This window comes from Chrysochloris asiatica, unplaced genomic scaffold (assembly GCF_000296735.1).
Source record: "Chrysochloris asiatica unplaced genomic scaffold, ChrAsi1.0 scaffold00403, whole genome shotgun sequence".
NCBI lineage: Eukaryota > Metazoa > Chordata > Mammalia > Afrosoricida > Chrysochloridae > Chrysochloris > Chrysochloris asiatica.
In genome coordinates this window covers 1,527,441-1,535,076 of record NW_006408921.1, presented here as the reverse complement: position 1 = coordinate 1,535,076, position 7,636 = coordinate 1,527,441, and positions in this window count along the sequence as shown.

Below are 7,636 nucleotides of genomic sequence, written 5' to 3'. Positions count from 1 at the left end.
TTGTTCTCATCTCCCTTGTAGCTAGAATTCTGTATATGGAAATGTTGCACTACACTGCAATGTAGACAGATCTCTTTATACGGACATTTTGGACTCATCTGCCATGTTGCTTGCTCACAGTACATGCATATGTTGGACAGATTTGCTAAGTAGGTAGCTCTTTGTATATGAACATATTGGACTTCTCTGCCATGTTGCTAGCTCTCAGTATATAGACACGTTGGACTCATCGGCCTTGTAAATAGAACTCTGTACATGGAAATGTTGCACTACCCTGCCATGTATCTAGTTATCTGTATTTGGTATTTTCTACTTGTCTGCCATGAAGCTAGCTATCTGTACATGGATATTGTAGTCTGATCTGCCAAGTAGTAGCTCTTTGTATATGAACATATTGGAATTGTCTTCCATGTAGCTAGATCTCAGTATATGGACATGTTGGACTCTTCTGCCATGTGGCTAGTACCTGTATATGGACCTGTTGGGCCAATCTGACATGTAGGTAGCTCTCAGTATATGGACACGCTTGAAACATCTCCCATGTAGGTAGAATTTTGTCTATGGAAATGTAGCTCTACTTTGTATATGGACATTTTGGACTCGTCTGCCATGTAGCTAGCTCTCTGTACATGCATATGTTGGACTGATCTGATAATATGTAGCTCTCTATATGAACATACTGCACTTCTCTGACACGTAGATAGCTCTCAGTATATGGACATATTGGACTCATTAGCCAGGTATCTAGTACACTTTATATGGACATGTTGGACTACTCTGCCATGTAGCTAGTTCTCAGTATATGAACACTTTGGATTCATCTGCTATGTAGCTTGAACTCTGTATATGGAAATGATGCACAGCTCTGCCATGTAGCTAGCTCTCAGTATATGTACATGATTGAATCATTAGCCAGGTAGCTTGTACTGTTTAAAGGGACATGCTGTACTACTCTGCAATGTAGCTAGCTCTCAGTATATGCACACTTTGGAGTCATCTGCCATGTAGCTTGAACTCTGTATATGGACATGTTGGACTACACTGCCATGTACCTAGCTCTCTGTATATTGGCATTTTGGACACATCTGCCATGTAGTTAGCTCTCTGTGCATGGATATTTTGGACTGATCTGCCATGTAGGTTGCTCTCAGTATATGGACACGTTGGACACATCAGTCATGTAGCTAGAACTCTGTATATAAAAGTGTTGCATTACTCTGCCATGTAGCTAGCTCTCTGTATATAGACAAGTTGGACTCATCTGCCTTGTAGCTAGAACTCTTTATATGAAAATGATGCACTAACCTGCCATTTAACTAGCTCCCTGTATATGGACATTTTGGACTCATCTGCCACGTATCAAGCTCTATGTACATGGATATGTTGGATGCATCTGCAAATTAGGTAGCTCTCTGTATATAGACATATTTGACTTGTCTGCCATGTAGCTAGCTCTCAGTATATAGACAAATTGGACTCATCTGCCTTGTATCTATCAGTCTGTATATGGAAATGTTGCAATACTCTGCCATTTAGCTAGCTCTTTGTAAACGGGCATTTTGGACTGGTCTAATATGAAGCTAGCGCTCAGAATATGGACATGTTGGACTCATCTGCCTTGTAGCTAGAACTCTGTATATGGAAATGTTGCACTGCCCTGCCTTGTAGCTAGCTCTCTTTATGTGGACATTTTGAACTCATCTGCCTTGTAGCTAGAACTCTGTATATATAAACGTTGCACTACCCTGCCATGTAACCAGCTCTCTGTATACGGACATATTGGACTTTTCTGCCATGTAGCCAGCTCTCTATTCATGGATATTTTGGATTGATCTGCTAAATAGGTAGCTCTCTGTAAATGAACATATTGGACTTGTTTGCCATGTAGCTAGCTCTCAGTATATAGACAAGTGGGACTCATCTGCCATGTAAGTAGAACTCTGTATATGGAAAAGTTGCACTACCCTGCCATGTAGCTAGCTCTCTGTATATGGACATTTTGGACTCGTCTGCCATGTAGCTAGCTCACTGTACATGGATATTTTGGACTGGTCTGCCAAGTAGGTAGCTCTCTGTATATGAACATATTGGAATTTTCTGTTATGTACCAAGCTCTCTGTACATTGACATGTTGGCTACATCTGCAATGTAGCTAGCTCTCAGTATATGGACATGTTGGATTCCTCTGCCATGTAGCTAGAACTCTGTATATGGAAATGTTTCTCTACTGTGCCCTGTAGCTACTTCTCTGTATATAGACAAGTTACACTCCTCTGTCTTGTAGCTAGAACTCTGTATATGGACATTTTGGACTCATCAGCCATGTAGCTAGCTCTCAGTATATGGACATGTTCGACTCGTCTGCTATGTAGCTAGTACCCTGTATATGTACATGTTGGACTACCCAGCCATGTTGCTAGCTCTCTGTATTTGCACATTTTGTACTCATCAGCCAATTAGCTATTACTCTGTATATGGACGTGTTGGACTGATCTACCATATAGGTTGTTTTCATTATATGGACACGTTGACAAATTTGTCATGTAGCTAGAACTATGTTTATGGAAATGTTGCACATCTATGTCATGTAGGAAGCTCTCTGTATATAGACAAGTTGGAGTTATCTGCCTTGTAGCTAATTTCCTGTATATGGACATGTTGTACTACTCTGCCATGTAGCTAGCTCTCAGTATATGGACACATTGGACTCATCTGCCATATAGGTAGCTCTCAGTACACGAATATGTTGGAATGATCTTCCAAGTAGGTAGCTTCCTGTATATGAATATATTTGACTTGTCTGTCTTGTAGCTAAGTCACAGTATATGGACATGTTGGACTCATCTTTCATGAAGCTAGTACACTGTATATGGACATGTTGCACTACTGTGCCATGTAGCTACCTCTCTGTATATACACAAGTTGGACTCATCTGCCATGTAGCTAGAACACTGTATAGGGAGATGTTCCACTACCCTGCCATGTAGCTAGCTGTCTGTATATGGACATTTTGGACTCATCAGACATTTAGCTGGCTCTCTGCACGGATATGTTGGACTGATCTTCCAAGTAGGTAGCTCTCTCTATATTAACATATTGGACATTTTACCATGTAGCTAGCTCTCAGTAGATACACATGTTAGACTCATCTTTATGTATCTACTACCCTGTATATGGACGTGTTGTACTACTCTGCCATGTAGCTAGCTCTCAGTATAGGGACATGTTGGATACATCTGCCATGTAGCTAAAACTCTGTATATGGGCATGTTGGATTACTCTGCCATGTAGGTAGCTCTCAGTGTATGGATACTTTGGAAACATCTGCCATATAGCTAGATCTTTATATATGGAAATGTTTCAGTACGCTGCCATGTAGCAAGCTATCTATATATAGACATTTTGGACTCGTCTGACATGAAGATAGCTCTCTGTACATGGATATGTTGGACTGATCTGCCAAGTAGATAGCTCTCTTTATATGAACATATTGGACTTGTCTGCCATGGAGCTAGCTCTCAGTATATAGACAAGTTGGAAACATCTGCCTTGTAACTTGAACTCTGTATATGGAAATGTTGCACTAACTTGCCAAGTAGCTAGGTCTCTGTATATGAACATATTGGACTCGTCTGCCATTTAGCTACCTCTCAGTATATGGACATGTTGGAGTCATCTGCCATGTAGCTAATACTCTATATATGGACATGTTGGACTACTCTGCCATGTAGCTAGCTCTCTGAATAAAGACAACTTGGACTCATCTGCCATGTCGGTACCTCTCAGTACATGGATATGTAGGACTGGTCTGCCAAGTAGGTAGTTCTCTGTATATGAACATATGGGACTCATCTGCCATGTAGTTAGCTGTCAGTATATGGACACATTGGACTAATCTGCCATGTAGGTGGCTCTCAGTACATGGATATGTTGGATTGAGCTGCCAAGTAGGTAGAACTCTGTATATGAACATATTGGACGTGTCTGCCATGTAGATAGCTTTCAGTATATGGACATGTTGGACACATCTTCCATGTAGCTAGAACACTGTATATGTAAATGTTGCACTAACCTGCCATGTAGACTGCTCTCTGTATATGGACATTTTGTACTCGTTTGACATGTAGCTAGCTCTGAGTGCATGTATATGTTGGTCTGATCTGTCAAGTGGGTAGCTCTCTGTATATGATCATATAGGACTTGTCTGCTATGTAGCTAACTCTTAGTATATGGACATGTTGGACTCATTTGCACTGCAGCTAACCCCCTGTATATGGAAACGTTAGAATACTCTGAAATGTAGCAAGCTCTCAGTATATGCACACGTTGGAAACATCTGCCATGTAGCTAGACCTCTGTATATGGAAATGTTGCACTAAACTGCAATATAACTAGCTCTCTGTATATGATTCATCTGCCATGTAGCAACCTCTCAGTATATGGACATGTTGGACTCATCTGCCATGTAGCTAGTACCCTGTATATGGACATGTTGCACTAATCTGCCCTCTAGCTAGCTCTCTGTATATAGACAAGCTGGACTCATCTCCCATGTAGCTTGATCTCTGTGTATGAAAATGATATACTACTCTGCCATGTAGGTAGCTCTCAGTATATGTACAAGTTGGACTCATCTGCCTTGTAGCTAGTACTCTGTATATGGAAATGTTTCACTACCCTGCCATGTAGCAAGCTTACTGTATATAGACAAGTTGTTCTTATCTGCCATGTAGCTAGAACTCTGTATATGGAAATGTTGCACTACCCTGCCATATAGTTAGCTCTCTGTATATAAACAAGTTTGACTCATCTGACTTGTAGCTAGAACTCTGTATATGGAAATGTTGCACTACCATGCGATGTAGCTAGTTCTCTGTATAGGGACATTTTTGATTCGTCTGCCATGTATCTAGTTCTCTGTATATTGACATTTTGCACTGATCTGCCAAGAAGGTAGCTCTCTGTATATGAACATAATTGACTTGTCTGCCATGTAGCTAGGTCTCAGTATATGGTCACGTTGGAAACATCTTCCATGTAGCTAGAATTCTCTGTATGGAAATGATGAACTACTCTGTCATATAGCTAGCTCTATGTATATAGACAATTTGGACTTATCTGCCTTGTAGCTAGAACACTGTATATGGAAATATTGCACTACCCTGCCATGTAGCTAGCTCTATGTATATGGATATGTTGGATTCGTCTTCCATGTAGCTAGCTCTCTATACATGGATATGTTGGACTGATTTGCCAAGTAGGTAGCTCTCTGTATATGAACATATTGGACTTTTCTTCCATGTAGCTAGCTCTCAGTATATGAACATTTTGGACTCATCTTCCATGTAGCTAGAACTCTGTATATGGAAATGTTGCACTACTGTGCCATGTAGCTAGCACTGTGTACATGGATATGTTGGACCTATCTGCCAAGTAGGTAGATCTCTGTATATGAACATATTGGACTTGTCTGCCATGTAGCTATTTCTCACTATATGGACATGTTGGGCTCATTTGTCATTTAGCTAGTACCCTGTATATGGACATGTTGGATAACTCTGCCATGTAGTTAGCTCTCAGTATATGGACTCGTTGGATACATCTGCTATGCAGCAAGAACTCTGTATATGGAAATGTTACACCACTCTGACATGTAGCTAGCTCTCTGTATATAGACAATTTGGACTCATCTGCCATGTAGCTAGAACTCTGTATATGAAAATGTTGCACTACCCTACCTTATAATTAGCTCTCTCTATATAGACAAGTTGTACTCATCTTCTTTGTAGCTAGAACTCTGTATATGGAAATGTTGCACTACTCTGCCATGTAGCTAGCTCTCCGTATATGGACATTTTGGACTCGTCTGCCATGAAACTAGCTCTCAGTATAAGGACATATTGGACTCATCTGCCTTGTATCTAGACCTGTGTATATGGAAATGATGCACCACCCTGCCTTCTACCTTGCTCTCTGTATATGGACATTTAAACTCGTCTGCCAAGTAGGTAGCTCTCTGTATATGAACATATTAGACTTGTGTGCCATGTAGGTAGCTCTCAGTATATTGAAACGTTGGACACATTTGCCATGTAGCTAGAGCTCTGTATATGGAAATGTTGCACTACCCTGCCATTTATCTAGCTCTCTGTATGTAGACAAATTGGGCTCATCTGCCTTGTAGCTAGAACTCTGTATATGGAAATGCTGCGCTATGCTGCCATTTAGGTAGCTCTGTGTATATAGACACGTTGGGCTCTTTTGCCTTGTAGTTAGAACTCTGAATATTGAAATGTTGCACTACTCTGCCATGTAGCTAGCTCTCTGTATATAGACAAGTTGGACTCATCTGTCATGTAGTTAGAACTCTGTATATGAAAATGTTGCACTTCACTGCCATGTAGTTAGTTCCCTGTATATGAATATATTGGACTTGTCTGCCATGTAGTTAGTTCTCAGCATATAGTCATGTTGGACTCATTAGACAGGGAGCTATTCCTCTACATATACACATGTTGGACTCATTTGCCATGTAGTTAACTCTCATTATATGGACACGTTGGACTCATCTGCCACATATCTTGTACCCTGTATATGAACACGTTGGACTACACTGCCATGTAGCTAGTACCCTGTATATGGATATGTTGGACTACTCTGCCATGTAGTTAGCTCTCAGTATATGAACAATTTGGACTCATCTGCCATGTAGCTTGAACTCTGTATATGGAAATGATGCATGACTCTTCCATGTAGCTAGCTCTCTGTTTATGGATATTTTCGACTCATCTGCCATGTAGTTAGCTCTCTGTACAAGGATATGTTGGACTGATCTTACAAGTAGGTAGCTGTCTGTATATGAACATATTGTTCTTGTCTGCCATGTAGCTAGCTCTCAGTATATGGACCTGTCGGGCACATCTGCCATGTAGCTAGAATTCTTTAAATGGAAATGTTGCACTACCTTGAAATGTAGCTAGCTCTCTGTATATGGACATTTTGGACTCGTCTGCCATGTAGCTAGCTCTCTATACATGGATATGCTGATCTGATCTACCAAGTAGGTAGCTCTCTGTTTATATACATATTGTACTTGTCTGTCATGTAGCTAGCTCTCAGCATGTGGACACGGTGGACACATCTGCCATGTAGCTAGAACTCTATATGGAAATGATGCACTACTCTGCCATGTAGCTAGCTCTCTGTATATAGACAAGTTGGACTCATCTGCCTTGTAGCTAGAATTGTGTATATGGAAATGATGTACCACCCTGCCATGTAGCTTGCTGTCTGTATAAGGACATTTTGGACTCGTCTGCCCTGTAGCTAGCTCTCTGTTCATGGATATGCTGAAATGATCTGCTAAGTAGCTAGCTCTCTGTATATGAACATATTGGACTTGTCTGCCATATAGCTAGCTCTCGGTATATTGACACATTGGACACATTTGCCTTGTAGGTTGTTGTTGTTGTTGTCAGGTGCCATCGAGTCGGAACCGACTCATAGCGACCCCATGCACAGCAGAACGAAACAATGTTTGATCCTGGGCCAACCTCACTACTGCTGCCACACTTGAGTCCATCAATGATGCCACCTGGCTGTCCATATCGTTGGGGGTCTTCTTCTTTTTCTCTGA